At 42.6% G+C, this 20,215-nt stretch overlaps 1 protein-coding gene across 33 annotated transcripts in view; it reads left to right on the top strand.

The window, feature by feature from the left end:
- Positions 1–20,215, top strand: part of INPP4A (inositol polyphosphate-4-phosphatase type I A) — a 100,287-nt gene that overhangs the window by 21,908 nt on the left and 58,164 nt on the right. For all 33 annotated transcript variants that reach the window (XR_014525771.1, XM_083501676.1, XM_083501653.1 and 30 more), the window contains exon 2: positions 19,065–19,216. The gene's annotated coding sequence lies outside the window, so the exon portion shown is untranslated. The remainder of the gene's footprint in view (positions 1–19,064; positions 19,217–20,215) is intronic.

Here is a 20,215-nt window from a genome sequence, read left to right on the forward strand (position 1 = left end):
TAAAAACTGGTTTTAAATAATTCAGCCAAGGGTTTTTAATATATTAAAAAATGCATTTTCCAGCATGACTATTCCTGCATTGATTTTGTGTTGGAAACTTGTTCTATGGTTTAATCTCAACGCTGCACAGTTTTGCCTGGTGGTAGCTCCTCTGGGTCAAAAGTCTGCATCCTTATGCATAGTTGCATTTACTGAAGGCTGAATGAAATCATAGGATTTAAACCTAGGGAACCAACCCATATGGTATCTGATAATGCCATTCCGTGGAACTGGGTTTCGCTTGTCAGCTTTTCTTCTTTTGACCTGGCCTAGTTTGTGTGGCAGTGTGGTTTTTGTGTGTGTATAATCTCCCAAATGATCTGAAGTCAATTTTGATTGTCAAACTTTATTAATATTCTTAATCGTGGTTTTTTTTCCCTTTTTTTTTGCCTGACATCATTTTCCCTTTTAAGCAAGATATAAAGCACTCCTGGGTTCTTCAAAATGGGGACATGCACATAGTCCTGTTGAAGTAATTGGGACTGACATCCAGATAGATGTTTCTATGGCTGGAATTCTCAGCTGTAACTAGCTGTGTGTGTGTGTGTAGGGAAATTCTGACCCAAACATAATTACAGTGATACCTCAGGTTAAGTACTTAATTCGTTTCGGAGGTCCGTACTTAACCTGAAACTGTTCTTAACCTGAAGCACCACTTTAGCCTATGGGGCCTCCTGCTGCCGCCGCGCCGCTGGAGCACGATTTCTGTTCTCATCCTGAAGCAAAGTTCTTAACCTGAAGCACTATTTCTGGGTTAGCAGAGTCTGTAACCTGAAGCGTATGTAGCCTGAAGCGTATGTAACCCGAGGTACCACTGTACTTCATTAGGATAATTTAAGTCATAACTTCCTGATTGTCTGCAAAAGAAAAACTAAAGAAAAACTCTTTTATTTGTAAACATGCTTGTATTATTTTCACCAGTTATGCCTTGGTAGTTTACACTGGTTATTTAATTTCTGTACTACTTTATATAAAAAATATCTCTAAGCAGTGTACAAAAAACTGAAGCAACAACAGACAACTTAAACAAAAAATTACCAAAAAAACCCCCACAGCTACATATAAAAATGTTACAGTAATACAAAGTTACACACACACACACACACATCTATATATCTTCATTTTCCTTCTGACACACCCTCACTCTCAGCCTCTGGGTTTCTCACCAGGCAGGGTCCAAACAAACTCTCAGCTCACTCACAAAAGTCTCACAACAAGAAGAGTTCCTGGAAACAGCAGACATTGCTCTTAGTCTCTAGACTTGCTTTTTATGGGCAGGCCCAAGGTGGGTAGTACTTCCTCAGGCTGCCCACAACGATGTCCCATTCGGCTGCTCTCTCCACACCCAGTTCCTAGTCCAGTAGGCTTGTTGGGTTTCCCAGGAGGTCCAGAGGATGGGAAGAGAGGGGCCCCCTCCACTGACAGCTCTTTTTTCACTCCCTGTCCTCTCCTCCATCTCCAGTTGTTTTCCATATCACATGATATTTTTTAAATGTTGTACTGCACAGATTTGTTCATGCTTTGTCATGCAGACATACCTTCCAGCTGCCCTAGGTAACCTGAGATTGTCCCAAATGTCTATTGATAATCAATCTGGCACGTTTCCCCATGCGACTCCACTCCTTTTCTCAGAGGCTCCTTTGCCTTTTCTAATCGTAGCAGGGGGGATTGCATGGCGAGGAAAGACTCTGCAGGATTAATAGCAAGGTGAAGACTGGGGAGAAATAAATAATAAGGATCAAAGGACTTCTAAACATGTACAAAGTGCCTGTCCTTGAAGGCAAACAGAAAACAAAACACCTGGGTACTGCTTATGGAATTGCGATAATAATTTAGGAAATTGCTTTCTGAGAAAACATGGTGTACAAATTTTGTTCCACAGTTGGGGCATAGGTGGTTGAGGTGAGGAAGATTAGGAAAGTGCTGGAGTTTTTTTCTTTCAGTGTGGTAGAGGACTTGACTTGCTCAATTGAGCCATCTGGTCTGTCTTAGTGACTTGCTTGGTTTAGCAATCTTTGCAGAAAGTATTTCATTCAGTCCCGTTTTCGGCTTGTGACATGTTATCCTCTGGAATTGTGGGACCCATCCCTTACTTCTCCCCATGAATGTGACTGTTTTCATCTGTCAAATGCTGTAGGGCAAGTGAAAACACACAACGTAATGGACACATCCAGTTCTGGTGCCATTTTAAACACTAGTTGTTTCTCCCAAAGAATCCAGGGGATTCAGTTGAGGGTGCTGAGAGTTGTTAGGAGACTCCTCACAGAACAATAATCCCTATCATTCTTTGATTATTCTCTATAATATTACACAGTGTTGTCAAAAGTCTTGGTGTGGCCCTACAACTCCCAATGACCCCAGCAAGTATGGCCAGTGGTGGTCAGGGATGATGAGATGAGAACTGTAGTCCCAACAATATTTGGAAGGCAACAGGTTCTCCACCCCTGGTGTAGACAAAGGTTGATAGACCCTAGTTCTAGCAGTAGAACACAAGAAGAAGAACCTTAGTGGATCTGGCCGGTTGCCCACCCAGTCTACCATCCTGTTCTCACAGTGACCAACTCAATGCCTCTGCAGTAGCCAAAGCAGAATATAAGAGCAACAGTACTTATCCCCACTTGTGGTCCTCGGTAACTGGAATACAGGGGTGTGCTATCTCCAACATCATGATTGGTATGATCTGCTACAAAAAAAACCACCTATTTGGGCATTTTGCTTAATGCGGGGGCAGGGATGTGCAGAGTAGATGCCCCCTGCCCAACCTTCATGGAAGGAGCATGGCAGCCTGTAATGAGAGAGACCCTGCACAGAGTCTTTACTGAAGCCTCTGTTACTACAGATGGTTTCGCTCTGTGTGTGAAGGCATACCCCTACTCATGTGTTCGTCAACACGATGCGTAAGAACGCCCAAATAAGGCTAAAATGGACGGTTGGTACGTCTATCACAGCTTTGCAAGAACGTTTCATTTGGTGAATGCAGGATAGCCTAGTTTAACAGAAAAGCATTTCAATATAGCATTGAATGGACAGAATTGAGGGCCTCAAACAGCTACAGCATTGTTCAACAGTATATAGGATTGTAATTGTTTAAGGTACGACAATAGCATGTCATTGACTTTGAATTAATTGGCTCCTAAGCTCGTCTTTCACTTTTGTGTAGGCTTACAATGGCCCAGTTCAAACATCGCAGCAAAACCAATTTTGCAATTGCATAAAAAATAAAAATTAATGAGCGGTTGTTCTGGCTGCAGAGAGGGAACTAGTAATTAGAGCCCCCACCCCACCCCATTGCTGCCATCGCCCTAGGGAACAGGGTCAGTTCAAGGATTTGTGGTGAGTGAACAGGAAGAATCTAATTAGCAGCTTTAAAGGAGCAAAGAGGAAGCTGCTGTCTAAGAGAAGGAAGAAGTGGGGCCTTTAGAACAGAAGTTAGAATTGGGTCTTGCCAATGTGAGGTGGACATTGATGGATATTTATGAGGAAAATAAGGCTATATTAAATACTGTGTGGAGCCACCAATTTAAATCTGTTTCTGGGTTATTGTGGAAAAGCAATGACTTAGCACAGCAGTTCCAAAACCTTTCTCCCTACCCAGGAATCTTGAAAATGGCTGAGGGTCTTGGTAGACCATTTAAGCCCCCCCCCCCCGCATATTGTAGCAATTGTAATGCACTGTGCTATACAATCATACCTCATGTTATGTCCGCTTCATGTTACATTCTTTCAGGTTACGTCCCGTGGTGACCCGGAAGTACCGGAAAGGGTTACTTCTGGGTTTCGCCGCTCGTGCATGTGTAGAAGCGCAAAATGACATCACGCGCATGCGCAGAAGCGGTGAATCGCAATCCCCGTGTGTGCAGACGCGCCGCTGCGGGTTGTGTTCTTTTCATGTTGCGAATGGGCCTCCGGAACGGATCCCGTTCGCAAGCAGCGGTACCACTGTATACTGTATGGTTTCTAACTGTACTTTTATTTTTTTGAGAGAGTTGGACTTGTTCTAAAAAAGTCAATGAACCACTGACAGAGGGCTCTGTCTTCCAGATAAATAGTGACCAGGTCTGCCCGGTTCATGCACCCGTTCACCTCTATGTAGTTCCATCCTTAATTCATACATTGTGATGTATCAACATATTGTGATGTTGGAAACCAGATATGGCCCAGCCCTAGCACTTGGAGGCAGGACTGCAGCAAATTTGCTCAAGTGTACCTGCGTATTACTTATATATGTTCTAAGGCAGGCTTCCTCAACCTCGGCCCTCCAGATGTTTTGAGACTACAATTCCCATCATCCCTGACTACTGGTCCTGCTAGCTAGGGATCATGGGAGTTGAAGGTCAAAAACATCTGGAGGGCCGAGGTTGAGGACGCCTGTTCTAAGGTGTCTAGTAGTTCATTAATGTGCTTCTCCTGAGTTGTTTGTAAAAACACAGAAATTCATATATAGTATCACTTTTTGTAGGGATTATTTTCAAGAGAATGAATCCTTCCTTTCCCCCCAAGGTAGCATTTCTTGCAAGGGAAATATGACTGGGATTTTGTAACACAGGAGTGGTAAAAATACTACATATATTTAGGTGTCAGCCTCACATTTAAAAGTGCCATCTGTGCCATGCTGGAAAAAAATATTTATGTGCCAGATATGAGGGGACCATGGCAACTAGGCCCCTGGGATCTCTCCAGTTTACTGCAGTGCAAATATATGTATTATTATATATTATTGCCTCTTGTTTTAAAAAGGGCAAGCAACCAGGGAAAAAGCATTCTGTCTTGAGAGTGATGTTTGGTAATAGAAATTTAGAATATGGAAAGTGAGAATTCCTTATCCAGTTTTAGCTTGAGCATAAATCTGATTCACACAACATGGTGAACCCAAACTATGGCTTCCCAAGATTGCACAGACTCCCAGACAGGAGCTCACAGCTGCTTTGTCCCTACCTGGTTCTTTTTACAGTTGTTCTGAGCCCAGCCAAGGTAGAGTTGACCTGACCTTGGAATAAGGCAGTTTCACATGAGCAGTTTACACTCAAGGGGGGGTATCTCTTTGAACAGAAGCAGCTGCTGTGAGCAACACTTCTGGCATTATGCTGCTTACCTATGTAGGCCGTTGGTGTGAGCATTTAGTTGCACTGACAAAGCCTGTAAGAAAATGTTCTCATTGGCTCTGACTAGGGTGTTCATTGTTCACAAGCTCTGCTTGTTCCAGTGCACCAACATATTTTTCAGTGTCAACCCTTGAGTATATGTCACTTCTGGGGAGCGGCATCCTTTGCCATGGATGATGCAGATCAGAGGCTTCCTTCATGAGGCTGCATTGTCTCTTTACTACTTTTCTAACCACAGCTTCATTTTTTTTAAAAAAAGGAATTTCCACTCAAATACAGGTGCCTACTTTTTTCTGACTATGATGTATATGTTAGGGGCTGTCATCCCTACCCTAACCCCCTTGTCCAAACCACCCACCCAAACCAAACTAAGGGTTGCATCTCCCTTTCTTGAATCTGTGTTTTTTAACAGCTATGCAGAAATTCTAGGGGTGCAGCATTCGCTAGCATTGGAATGTGCTTATTGGGAAAGCTCACCTGTAGAATTTCTTAACACCAACCTGTGTTTTTTTAAGGCAGAGCCACTGGATGGGGCGGGAGAGAGAGAGAGAGAGGGGAGGAGGAAGGGAGGAACTGGGTGTGAGGTGTACAAGTTTGAGAGGAAAATGGCAACCTTAAAGTTAACGCCTTCTGACTGGAAACTCAGCATCATAGATACAGGCATGTGTGGCAGGGACATGATTACGATTGCTAGATGGTGAAGGAGAGGAAGAAAATACTGAATATACTGCTTAGTTCCAGATGTTCCAAATCTAAGCTTTGCACACTAGAAGCAGATTCTGGAATTCAGTCCTGATTGTGCCATTTAACTTTATTGCTGTTCATTTAATATATTGTGAGCCTCTTTGGACATAGTCTTTCAGAAAAGGGGAGCATACAAACAAACAGATAGTGACAGCGATGCTCTTTCTGAAAAGGGCAGATCCTGAGACTGGGATAGCTAGCTACTCATTCGTACATTTTGCAAGTAAAAGCACTTATTATGGATTCAATGAATTTTGCCTGTTAGGACACTTCATTTGGAGTACAGTGCAAAATACATCCATTTTAAGTTTAAATAGCACAAGCATTGTGTGCTTTTTGCAGCTGGTTTTCCTGACAGAAACTGGCAGGTTGTAACAAAGTTATCTAAAAGGATTATGTTACAGGTCTGAATATATATGGATTGGGGTTTAGGTACAAAACACGCATCAGTGGTTGCTGAATGCAGGTGTCATTTTTGGATTTTGATAGAAACCAAATGCTTACAAACACACAAAATCTTCATAGTTGGTATGAAATGCATACCTGCAGATATTAGCAGTACTGTACTTTCAGCTGGGTGTGCAGAGTCCCAGGTAAACTAGTTTGGATTACACTGTTGTGTTCATCCCATCATTTGTAAAGTTTTGTGTTTGCTTTAAAATCTGTGGGAGTTTTTCTGTTGACTTTAGAAGGAAGTATGTTTTGTTCAACATGTTTGTGGAAATAATGAACATAGCAACCATAAATATATGTACTTACGGCAGGAAATTGTAGGGTGAACAAGGTAAGGGAGATTTTTTTTTTTTAGCTGGTTGAATGACCGAACCCGAAGGTGCCACAGGCTTCTGTCCTGATCTTGTTGTACCTTTTATTTATAAACGACTTGGACGATGGAATTGAGAGGATGCTCATCAAATCTGCAGGTGACACCAAACTGGGATGGTTAGCTAATGCTGCAGAAGACAGAATTAGGATTAAATATGAATTAAACAGATTGGAGAACCGGGCCCAAGTTAGCAGAATGAATTTCAATAGGAACAAATTAAGATTCTACACATAGGCAGGAATAGCCAGCTGCACAAATATTAGATGGGGAACACCTGGCTTGCCAATAGTACATGTGAAAAGGATCTGGGGTCTGAGTAGACCACAAGCTTAACATGAGTCAACAGTGTGATGCAGCAGCTAAAAAAGTTAATGCTATTCTAGGCTGCATCAACAGAAGTTTAGTGTCCTGATCAAGGGAAGTTGTAGTACCTAGCTCTGTTCTGCCTTAGTCAGACCACACTTGGAGTACTGTGTCTACTTCTGGTTGCCATAATTTAAGGATATTGTCAAGGTAGAACATGTGCAGAGGAGGGCAATCAAAATGATAAAGGGTCTGGAAACCTTTTAGTTGAGAAGGTAATGGTTCGAACCACAAATATGCTGGATAGATTTGAGAACCAATAGAGCTGTGGCAATAGATTGGATTTGATCATCTTTCCCCCACTTTCCTCTTTATTATCATTTTCAGAAATTCTGTTGGTGAGGGAAATTCATCACATATCAAACAGCCCCGAGTCTAGGAGTAGGTTCTCATATTAGTTGGATTTCAGATGGAACGGCTCAGGCAGCAGCAGGAAAAACGCTAATACTAATTACCTGCTGCACCAAATGGGTCTACTAGGATGTTTTTCGATTGTGAGTAGAGGCTGGAACTGCAGAGGTTCTGCTCAGCATGATCATCTTCTGACTGCAATTAGAAGTCTCGAGGTAAGAATGCCTGTTGGGTACAAATAAAAGAATAGACTAGTAAAGAGCAGGATTTCATATTTCATTGCTTTTCATCAGATGATGTCAGTCTCTGTGCTGCTGGTGTTTTTGCTAAGCAGCCTCATGGCTGCCCAGAATGGCTTACAGAGTATTGCACAGCTAACGGCTTGTGCGAAGGGGAGGGAAGCAAAACAGGCACGTCCATTCACTAGTTTCCTGTATTATATAATCCTCCGTAGCCATGTTAGAGATAAGAGAGTGGCCAGCTGCTTGTTATTAAGACTGTAAATTTGTTATTGTGCCTGGTAGTAATTCAGCCCTTTGGGAGGCTCTGTATTTCTGAAGTCAAAGAGTCAAACCCATGAGAGTCTCTTTTTAGTTCTTGCAGTTCTTTGGTAACACGTTGATCCCCATGACGTACAGTATTTCAGATTGTTGGTTTGTCCTTAGCAAGTTGCCTGTAACGATGATCTTATAAGTGATCAGTACATTATTGTTATTTCAGGGAAAGCTGGAGTACAGGGATTAATTTTTAAACACGTTGCCCTCCTCCCTCACACCAGAATATTTCTTCAGCAACAGATGTATTTATTCAATCAGAGCTAATGCTCAAACTAATAATAGACATAGGTAGATATATTTAATTTGACTTGAAGTGTCTGTGATTATAGAATTTGAAGCGCAGGGGGGGGGATCTTTTAAAATGAGCTCATTTAGAAGTGGAAAGGTTTACTAGGAAGTGACAGCAGGAAATAGATGTTGCCTCCATGCCCTATTTGAAGAGTGGTTGTCACTGGGAAAGTTGTGTGTGTGTGTGTGTGTGTGTGTGTGTGTGTGTGTGTCCACTTGTGTGTATTTGGGGCTTTTAATTGTTTTGGCATCTTCTCTAGTCACAATTGCCCTTCAGTGGGAAAATGGGCTGTTTGGGGATAACTGGTGTCCCTTTCCAGAAATCTATTGTTTGCTAAGTCACTGTAGTAATTTTATTAACTCCTCGTTCTCTGCGCCAGAAGTTCTCTGCACCTCTCTCTTCCATTTTGGGTCATAATAAGTGAGATTTAGGCCCCATCTGCCCTATGCATTTAAACCAGTATCATACCAGTTTAAACAGTCATGGCTCAGAATCCTGAGGAATGTAGTTAAGAGTGCTGGGAGTTGTTAGGAGACCCTTATTCTCCTCAAAAAGTTACAATTCCCAGAGTGGTTTAACAATCAATCCCTCTTTACAGGGAACTGTGGGAATCTTAGCTCTCTCTGAATTCAGGATTACCTAGAATTACTAAGACCATTAAAAAGTAGGCTAGCATGTCATTTGATTGTAAGCTGTTGTTAGTGCACACACAAAAAGCTTTCTAAACTTCCTCTGTCAAGGAGTGTCGCTTTTAAGAACTCCAATCGTTTAAGTGCTGGTTTCCTTTTTTTTCAGAGAAAATCCAGTAATGGAACAATAATGATTTAGAGCCATTCATCTGAAGGCTCAAAGAAGAAACACATTTCTACTTATGTCTCCTAGTTTCACAACAGTTAAGAAAGTCCTTTTAGTTTCCTGATCTGGTGTAAATTTAGCTTGTATATTTATGCCTAGATGGGCAATGACACATGATTTCTTTCAAGTAGAGAGCAAAAGCAATTTTTCATATTCTAGAGAGCATAGCTACAAGAGTGGCCAGAGCGGATGATCGCAGTATAGACTGAGGCAAAATATCTATTGTCTTGGCATTTTGACAAGCCAGGTAGCACTGTCAGAATTTCCATCCCAGGATTGGGTGCACGGTGACTGACAGGGTCTTTTTAATTTTAATTTTAATTTTATAATGAATGTTTTAGAATGTTGGACTATTTTGATTGTTGTTAGCCGCCCTGAGCCCAGCTTCGGCTGGGGAGGGCGGGATATAAATAAAATTTATTATTATTGTTGTTGGCTTGGTATGCTATTGGTATTCAGGCCCCTCTCTCTGGCATGGGATTCCTGACCACATGACAGCCTCTCTGAACTCTAGAGCTGCTTCCATAAGTTTACCTGTACTCCTGTGTCTGCAGCCCTAGTCATGTGTGGCATGCTAGTTGCTTAAGGAGGTGTTAGAGGAGTCTCCTATTTTTGAAATCTTACGCAAGCCACTCTTGTTTTGTATTTATCAAGCATCTGGAAGCATTGGGGGTAAGTCTCCTAAGCTTGATTTGTTTAAACCAGCATTGGTGTCCCAAATGATTTTGCTGCTACTGGTGTAAGTTGATATTAATTTATTTCATACGGGTCTTTGTTTTTGTTCACTGTGTTGTTTGGGTTAGATGTATCGAGGAAGGCCTGTAGTTCAGTGGGAGAGCATTAGCCCTGCATGCCTAAACTCACAGGTTCAATCCCTGGTGTCTACCAGTAGAGCTGGGAAATGCCTGCCTGAGACCCTGGAGAGCTTGCTTCAGTTTTCAAGAGCTGGGTGGACATGGTCTGATGTGATGTGATGTAACACAGCTATCACAGGGCTTTCTTTCAGCCCAAACTTATCAGAACTCAGTTCCGGCACCTCTCAGGTGGGCACCATTGCCATTATAAGAGAACAAGGGAGGTGTTCATGGTGAGTTCCTCCACCTCTTTTTCTAGAAAAATAGCACTGGCTATTTGTAAGTCACCTTGACACAGTCCTTTTTTATATTTACTTTAAGGGCTATATATTAAATTTAGAAGTAAGCTATTATCTTCAATGACATATGCTTTATATACTTATATAGTGGGGTCTTTCCCCCTGGCTAGATGGATTCCTTGTCTAATAATACTACTACTAATAATTTATTATTTATACCCCGCCCATCTGGCTGGGCTTCCCCAGCCATTCTGGGTGGCTTCCAACAAAATATTAAAATACAGCAATGCATCAAACATTAAAAGCTTCCCTAAACAGGGCTGCCTTCAGATGTCTTTTAAAAGTCTGGTAGTTGTTGTTCTCTTTGACATCTGGTGGGAGGGCATTCCACAGGGTGGGTGCCACTACCAAGAAGGCCCTCTGCCTGGTTCTCTGTAGCTTTGCTTCTCTCAGTGAGGGAACCGCCAGAAGGCCCTTGGCGCTGGACCTCAGTGTCCGGGTAGAACGATGGGGGTGGAGACGCTCCTTAAGATATACTGGACCGAAGCTGTCTCTCTCCTCTAGAGGAATTTGGCAGCAGCAATGGGGAAGAACAAAGGTTAGACCTCTCCCTTAGCCGCCCAGGTGCTCTGGCTGCTAATGCTGATCTTAATTTCTTTTGCAGCAGTTCACCCTCCACGTTTTATTTTAGCGCACAAAATAAACTCCCTTAAGATTATTTTCTTTTGCCGTTATTTCTCCCTAGTGGAGCACGCCCCACATTTTTGTTCAAGAATCAAATGCTTCTACTCCTGTATGTAGTAATTGGTGAAAATTGCACATATGTAAAAGAAATCAAATCCTGATTCTTGAGATGGGCGGAGATCACCATTGGTAGTACTGAAGCATAACATTTTAAGCGATATTTATTATAGTAATATGCCAATCCATTAATGAGGCAGAAAACATGATTTGCTACTTTGCGTGCAGTTGCTGCACAGAAGACGTAACTGTGTTGGTTTTGTTTCCTCAGCAATTCTTTGTCCCGCCTACTTCAGAGCACCTTTTAAAGCCAGGGGGATAATGCGAACAGTTGGCACTTGGGTCGGGGTTTGTCTAGTTTCCAGACATGATGAATGCTAATGGCCACTTTTGTTTGCATAGGCCAGGGGTGGGGAACCTTCATTCCCTTGTGGGAACCTTTCAGGGGGAGCAGAGGCAAAAGTGGGCCAGATAATGGCAGTCACTTGCCTTTGTATAGTAGGCTGCATTATGCAACAGTCGGAAGTGCATGTATGTGTGCACCCCACTCCTCTCCATTCCTGCAGTCAAGAGACAAGATCAGGGTTCAAGGACCCGCTCCAGCCAGGCAAAAGCACTCAAGGAAGGTGTAGGCCCACACTGGTGTGAAGTGCGACCCATTGAAGGGATATAGGATAGGACAGGGATACCAGTTGCTATTGAACTGCAACCCCCATCAGCCAGCACGGCCAATGGGCAGGTGTGATGGGAGTTGCAGTTGAATGACATCTGGAAGGCAACAGGTTGGCTACCCCTGGATTAGGGAGCGTGTCCCAAGGACAACGTGGAGGAAATGAGGCCCCAGGCCTGAGGTGTTGTCCCACCACATGCCTCTTAACAAAGAGGTGGTGCAGATTAATGTCTGTGTCCTAGTTCAAATCTCATCTCCAGTATAAACACACAAGGTGTTTATACACTATAAACTCACAAGACATATAAAGACACTGGCAGGCCACTATTTCTCATCTCTAGAAGGAAGGTATAAGAATAATGTGTGCAATTTGTGTTCGAACACTTGCAGTGCAAAATATAGAAACTCTGTGATGTTCTTTTTAAAATAGAGTACAGTGGTACCTCAGGTTACATACGCTTCAGGTTACATACGTTTCAGGTTACAGACTCTGCTAACCCAGAAATAGTGCTTCAGGTTAAGAACTTGGCTTCAGGATGAGAACAGAAATCGTACTCCGGCGGTGTGGCAGCAGCAGGAGGCCCCATTAGCTCAAGTGGTGCTTCAGGTTAAGAACAGTTTCAGGTTAAGTACGGACCTCCGGAACAAATTAAGTACTTAACCAGAGGTACCACTGTATAACCATAAGAATATTCAGTGGGTTGTGTTAGGAATTTAACTGGAAAGCAAGCATCAGCGGGAATTCTGGAAGCTGGGAAAAGAATACAGAGCTTGGCCCTATGTCTTTCCCCTTAAACTTCCTACTTTTTACAAGTCAGTGCCCACAAGCATTCTTGTGGCTTTAAGAACTTGCTCATGTAAGGGTCACTGCACTTCTCTCAGGTCATTGCTGAGGCTGTGGCTCAGCCTTCAGAGAGAGTTGATTGGCTAGAGTGAGGGGCCAGGAATGAGAGATAGTTACCTAGGCAACCAGTATATCAGTCAGGTATCCTTATTCCTGCACGGACCCTTCCTGCTACTTGTGGACTCTCCCTCAGCCATTTCCTACCCCGAAACAGAGAAGCAGTCTGTGGCAGCACTGGGATCAGTGATGTGTGTTTTATGGGGGGAGGGGGAACAACCATGCAAATTAGGGTTATTTGCATTGGAAATTTTTCTGTTGCCCTGGAGAGTGATCTAGAGTGTTGCCCTGGAGAGTGATCTAGTCTAGCATGTTTATTTTGTATTTGGTAAACAAAGCAACAAAATAAAACTTTGCAAAGCTTGCTTAACATTGTTTCTTCAATCAGCACCTATTCATTGTTGCTAATGAAGAGATGAAATGGCAAAAAATATATGTCCAAGATAAAATAAGTCTCTAGAAAGTGCTCTGGCTCACATCATTGATTGGGGTCATGGCTGAGACTCATGGTTTTCTAGAACTTTTATAGATTTGATCTTAGCAGCTCCAGAAATTTATGCCTGCCCCTATGGAATAAGAAAGACAACTTTGTGATAGGGATGCAAGCAAGGTTTAGCCCAGTGCTGTATTTGGGGACAGAAGTCTTTAACAAAGATCTCTTTGCAGTTGAGCTCTGAGTATTGGATGGACCTCAGAATAGATGTTGCATCATTCTTTAAAGCATGGAATTTTGTTGGTTGGGAAGAGGTTTTATGGTTGAACATTCACTCATCTTTCATTCTGATTACTCTGAGGTAATATAGAACATAAATCCAAGTTAGCTCCATTTTTCTTTCAGTAGATCCAAAGATCCACTTCAGTATTTGGTTTTAAAAGCCCCGAAAGACAGGAGCTATATTGGATAATGCAGGGCAAAGTCACTGTCATGACCTCAGGGTCCCACTGTGGAACTGGAGGAAGAATCAGAAAGAACTGTGCTGGAAACTCCACCACAGAAGGCCATTCTGCCAAAACCTTCCAGGCCCAAGGAGGTCACATTGCCACCCCTCTGCCTTTGAGGACTCCGGTCTCAGAAGCTCCATCAAAAGTATCTTGCCCATGTCATAGGATTCAAAACAGATAGGACAACGTTAACATACTCAACCTGGTGGCGGAAGATACGTCGTTCATGAAGGAAGTTTTCCCAGGGTGAGGCTCATCCATTGCACTTTGGTGTGCTGGCCCCTGCAGTTTCCTCAAATGTGGGGAAACTTTATGGCAGTGGGGGATTGTGTTTTTGTTTTCCCCTGGGGTTTTTTAAGGACCCCTTTAACCAGAGGAGCAGCTCCCACTGGTGGCGATAGAGCTAACTACCCAGCAGCCTCTATTAAAGGCTCAGTCTGGGATAACTTGTTTGCTGAAACAACAATCTAAATTTGCTTCAGCTTGAGCTGTGCATTGAACTGTCCATCTTGAACACCTCATCTTGGACCTTCTGTCTACCAGAGCCCTTACCTGTAACGGAACAGTCATTTGTTATTAATAATGAGCGAATACTTTGAGCAGTGGTGGGGGAACCTGTGGCTTCCAGATGTTGTTGGACTCCTGTCAGCTTCAGCCAGCATGGTCAATGGTCAGGGTTGGTGGCAACTGTATAATTCCTGAGGACCACAGGTTCCCAATCCTTGGTTTAGAGTCTGAATATCCAACGGTTCATTATATACTTTATGCAAAATGGCAGAAGCACTACAGAGCATCTACAACCTAGTTTAAATCAGAAAGTGCTTACTGTAGTATGGCCTAGGGCAGATGAAATGTTCCCAATCTTCTAACTGTACTTAAGGGAATAGGACTGTGCTGTGGACTTGCATGCGCTATCCTCTTGCACAGAAATCCCCCTCCCTTCCATGGTTTGCTTTTGAACCATGACGTAGCCTTATGTCTTCTATAGCACTAATCAGAATATTCTATCAAGCACTGAGGAAATAGCAGGACTGGAACATTTTTATTAGGGAAAAGTCCCCTGGTAAATGTCCTAGCATGTTTGTTCTGCATTAACCTTTCTACTCTAATAATCCCTAGCAAGAATGCGTTGGGAGGGAGGGATACACTGTTGCATTACTAATGAAAACCACACTTGTGATATTGCTGAAATCCTGGCAGTGGGATTGCTTTAATTTGGTCTTCTATTTTTATTCTAAGTCTTGTGGTCTGGGTTGTGCAATACATTAAATTCAGGCAGAAAAGGGATCAGGGCTGCAAGGTGCTGGCGATTTGGAATTTGATTTAAAAAGAGATGTTGTGGGAAATGTATGTAAGCCTTAGGCTTCAGAAGAATGTGCCGTTACTAGGGAGTAAGCACAACTACACACCCTATGACGTGCTTTTGCATAAATAGGATTGGGAAACGCACTGCCTGTCTTGACTCTGGAAATTTACATATGCTGTTCTATATTGGCACAGTGTCAGCGCCGGAAGCTGTCATGGAGACATGATGTGTATTTTTGCTGTCACATTGTTTTATGCTACCAAGTGCATTCATTGCCTTAAGTTGTGCTTTTTGTTTTGTGACTTGCAGCTTTCACTCCTAGTAGCAGTATAATATACTGAAGCAGCACCTTGGCTGTGATTTGTAGGCTAATAGCCACAGAGTTCTATAGATATGGTTGCCCTGGCAAGTACGGTGCATCTTTTAAGATCTCTTATGCTTCCCCAGAATGTTGAGTGGGTGGGGATTTCTCCAGACTTTGCCCTGAATCTTGGAGCTATCAAGCTGTTTCCCAAATGTCTCCAAAGCTAGGGCAACAGGGGTGTCCCCCTCCCACTGCAACTCAGAGCTGGGAAGGAGGATAGATCACCCCATTGGTTGTGCTGACCTTGAAAGTTTTCAAGTACTTCCAAAAGCCTAGTCCACATTACATTAGTCGTGCATAGGCCACATTACATCACCTGCAAACTCCACCAATCTCTATATGCTTCACCCCTGTAAATTCAGGTTTACTTGATCTGGAGATAATCCAACAAGTTGGGGAAAGTGGAACTCCAAACCTCTCAACTTGGGGTCAAAGACTATTTGTTTTGGTGTTTTGGGGTGACTGTATCAATTGTCACTTTCTGCTACTCCCCTTTTTGTGCCCGTTACTTCCTTAGTGCTTTCATTTCATTTCCAACCATGCTGTAACTATTTAATATGTACTTCTTCTGATTCCTCAGATTTGTCCCCAAACCAGAAAACTGCACAAGCAAACCACACTAAACATTTCTGCCACAGATATTGTGCAGCAATCTGAAAAGTGTGTTGAGAATGCACAACTGCATTCATTTCTTTTCCAGCCAACGCACTCCTGAACCAGAGATTGTAGCTTTATATGTATGGGTGTATATTATTTTGCTCCCTCAGGTTTGCACAGATCCAGAAAACTGCAAAAGTATGTACTGAGAATTTGCAATTACCTTACTGTGTGCAGCTCAGCACTTCCTGACTGGGCATTTTTTTGCCGGGGGGGGGGGGAATTGGTGTTGGGGGGGAAGCAACGTGCAAGTGCAGCTATCTGTGTGCATACCCTGTCAGTACTATCCACACGGTGTAATCAGCAATTTAGAAAGTGGGGACTAACACAAAAGGGAAGAAGTACTGGTATGAATTTGAATGGAAAAAGTAGATTAACAGGTAAATACTGTTCATATGTGTCTGGTGGGGGGGGGGGATGTTTACGGTATTTCCAAAAGAGAAGGAAAGGCATTTTAAAAACAGAATGCACACAACTTCCCCCAAAATGTGTGAAACCTTTTTCTCAGAGTTAGGTTATCTCCACTTTTCACAAGGTGCCGTATTTGGAATGTAAATAACCACAGCATTTACTTTTAAGGAAATCTGCACTGCAGCATTGCAGATATATTTGCAGCTTGTCTTTGGCAGGGTGAAGGCAGCATGTGGTATTTAATTTATTGATCAGGGCATTGATATTTTACGAAGTGCATTTTGGCACTTTTCAACAGCATATTCAGGGACAGCTGGAGATGATTTACCCTGTGAAACTTTAAGCTATCCAAAGAATACACACATAAAAATCTTTGCAAAAAGGCAAGGAATTGTACTCAATGAGAGTTAATTGTAACTGGAGCCAACTCCCTCCTGCAATATAGGGATAATAATGCTGCCCTACTTTTAGAGAGGGCGATCACACTGAGATAATGTGTGTGGAGCACTTAGAATGCTTGAAGTGTGGTTTTAAATGCTAAGTAAGCATCAAGTAGTCTGCACTGGTGCTTATTGCGTCTGTTCGTTATATTAAGGCACAATGGAAACTCATTTGAATAAATGGTGTTTGAAATCATATTCACATTGCTCTCCTGAAAATGGCCATTTCCCCTTGATATAACAGACTACAAGTCATCCGTTCAGCTTGCCAGGTTGACTGATCATGGAACATTGCCCCATGCCATATCAGGGAATTTTCCACACAGTTAGAATCATACCACATGGGGCACCTTATGTGGCATGTGCATATGAAGGTAGCCCAGCAGCCCACTTCCTGTTGCAGAGCACTTAATGTGATCAAGTAGTTTTGCAGGAGAAAAGTGTTGGGTGAGGGAGGTTTCTTAGCCCTTCGCAGGCCAGCTGCTTTTCCCTGAACACCCCAAATACTTGTACCACAGGTTTACTTTGCAGACATGAGTCTGGAATCATGCAGCGGTAAAAGCAAATTGGGAGGGTGACCAATATAGCAAGAGTTAAGTAACCCCCTTTCCCACAGTTCTTTGCTGCAGTTCTGGGCTTTTTGGGCTTCTGTTACACATGACTGTTGCCTACCTTGTTTGCAGTTTTGCCCTAAGCCTGTTATGGGTTATAGCTTTAGGTTTGTTTCATTTATCATTGTGCAGTCAGGGTTTATGCAGTGTTTGTGGTGTATTTTAGCTTACAGGCCTCCTGCAATGTCGAGTCCCTTCAGAATGGATGGGGAATATATATAGGAGGAATGGACTTACTACAGAGTTGTTGGTGGATAACATTCACGCTGCTTTCTTCCAGCTAAATTTCAGGAGCAAGCGCCTGGATAATATATGCTCCAGTACACAAGTTAGAGAACACTGAACTTATCAAGAGCAAGGAACTGAAATTGATTAGTTCACGGGCCAAGTGTGCAGAATCCCTTTGTTGGTTTCACTCCCAAAGAAAAGTCTAGCCAGAGTCCCAAGGCAAATTGCAAAACCTGGGTTCTGGGATGAAACTGAGAAGTGACTTCTTAATCCTTTGGTTTTGAAAACAAGTCAGATTCTCTGTGAATCTAACTTTTTGAAGACTGAGAACTCTGTTTGGGATTGAAACATGGGGCAGGGATGCCAGACACTTGTTCAGTGATGGGTTCCGGGCCACTCCCTCAGCCATGTGCCATAAGGCATTTAAAGCACACACTTATTTGCTTAGTAAAAAATTGTATTTTCTTTAAGTTGGGTATAGGAGTCCTAACATAATCACTGGATATGCTGGGTTTAAGGGCAAGAGAGGAAGCAAATTCATGACAACAAATGAATTGCTTTCTGTAATGTGATGCTTGGTTGTTCAGTAAGCTGGACAGTTCCTTGAACTTTGCAATTTCCACATGTATTATATATACATATGTAAAGGTAAAGGTACCCCTGACCATTAGGTCCAGTCGTGACCGACTCTGAGGTTGTGCGCTCATCTCACTCTGTAGGCCAAGGGAGCCGGCATTTGTCCACAGACCAGAACAGCACACGGAAACGCTGTTTACCTTCCCGCCGGAGCGGTACCTATTGATCTACTTGCACTTTGACATGCTTTCGAACTGCTAGGTTGGCAGGAGCAGGGACCGAGCAACGGGAGCTCACCCCATTGTGGGGATTTGAACTGCCGACCTTCTGATTGGCAAGTCCTAGGCTCTGTGGTTTAACCCACAGCGCCACCCGCGTCCCTCACATATACATATGTACATACATATAAAATAAAGGTGCCCAGTTTCCTAAAGATCAGAAATATGTTTTGTAACTTTCACTGAAATGGGAGAGTAGACTTCGATATACTCATATTTTTTCCTTTCCCCTTTTTAAAATTGGTGCATGTCACCTGACCCTCATGTGCTCAAGAGATTTCACTTCCTTCTCAGAGCAACTCATCCGGAAATGTCTGTGGAAAGGATTTCCTACAATACTTTAGCTAGTGTTTAAGGCTGCCACAGGAAGCCTCTTGGTGTTTGCAGATACTGACTTCCAGAAGCAATACTTTAGGAGCTGGAAAGGGCTCTTGATTTAAAAGTAATCACATCATTGAATTCCCTGTCAAACTGAGGAATGGCTTGGCAGCTTCAAAAGTACTTTTTGTTTCTTCTTAAATTCATTAATTGGATCAAATGTTTATCAACCCGAGGGAGCACTTCCCAGTACCAACAAAGAAGTGTTGAAATTGCACCCTTTTGATCCTTTTGGCGTAGGCTAGCTTGTAAGTGGCATTCTAAAGAGCTGGTATTTTTACAGTATTTTCATTAAGTTCAACAGATGAGCATTACCAGGAGATCCCTTTTCTTATTTTTCAGGTTCTGTGACCTGGGAGGAACAGCGGTGTGTCACCCGTGGAAAACAAATTAAGGCAACATGGATATCTCGATTCTACAGTTATATTGAACAAGTACAGAATTTGGTACTAGTTATCCTAGGATTTTTAGCTTTTCATTGGAAACCTAGAAAGGTAAGCTTCTAGTTTTTAAGTCTGTGGCAAAACTGAAATAAAAAAACATAATGTTTGGGCAAGTTCTGGTGGTATCTCAGAAGGTGTTTGTGTATTGAGCAGAGATTTTCAGTCAGTGTGAAACTGCAGGGAAGTTCTGCAAATGTCTGCAGAGATGATGAGTGAGTCTTTCACCCTACCGTATTTAGCAATCACAAAATAGCTGCATTTGTTGGATTCACATAATTTATATAGGTTGCACTTTTTAAAGCACAGAGTATACCCTTTGTTTTAGTAACAGCTATCATAATAGGATATTTTAGAGATTCAAAAACCATTGAAGATGCATTTAAGGCAAGCAATTGTGATAGAAAATGAACTGTTTATATCCAAAACTAGGTCTGTGGGTTGGATGTTCCCTATCACTGTGGTACTGTTGACTACAGTTTTTGTTTTTTGTTTTAACTGAATCCTGGGGTACACTCCAAATACACATGGTGTGAAAGTATACTGGCAAGTATATTATGCGAAGTAAATGTGCACCCTAGAAAATGCCCCAGAATCCTCTGTGACGCTTGGCATTCCATGACTGTCAAGCAGGGGTCTGTGTGGAAAATGTTTTCTATAAATAGAAAGTTTGCAAACCAGTTGCTTGCTATTTTAAAAGACCTGGGCCATTAAGCTTCCTACAGCTTTCCCTTTCCATTTTGTTTCTTTTGTGGTTTCAGTTAAGCAGATGCTAGAAATGGATGGTGCTTCGGAACACAAGGAAATGAAGTCATTGTGGTACGAAGTAAAACAAGTCCTCTTGACTATACATTGGCCCAGTTCAAATGATAATTCAGAGCTATGAAGCCTTGAATGAGTGTTAGGGTCAAGCATGCCTCATTTATCCAGAATGTAGGACAGGCAGCAAGATATTGTATTCTCTCCCCAGCCCTCAAGAAGTGAAACTGAGGCATTCTGGAATTCCTGGGTCATGCAGGAAAACTGTGAAGACAGCAAGCATGAGACAGCCCA

The sequence above is a fragment of the Podarcis liolepis genome (genome assembly GCF_965112155.1).
Source record: "Podarcis liolepis genome assembly, chromosome: 4".
In the NCBI taxonomy this organism is placed as follows: Eukaryota; Metazoa; Chordata; class Lepidosauria; order Squamata; family Lacertidae; genus Podarcis; species Podarcis liolepis.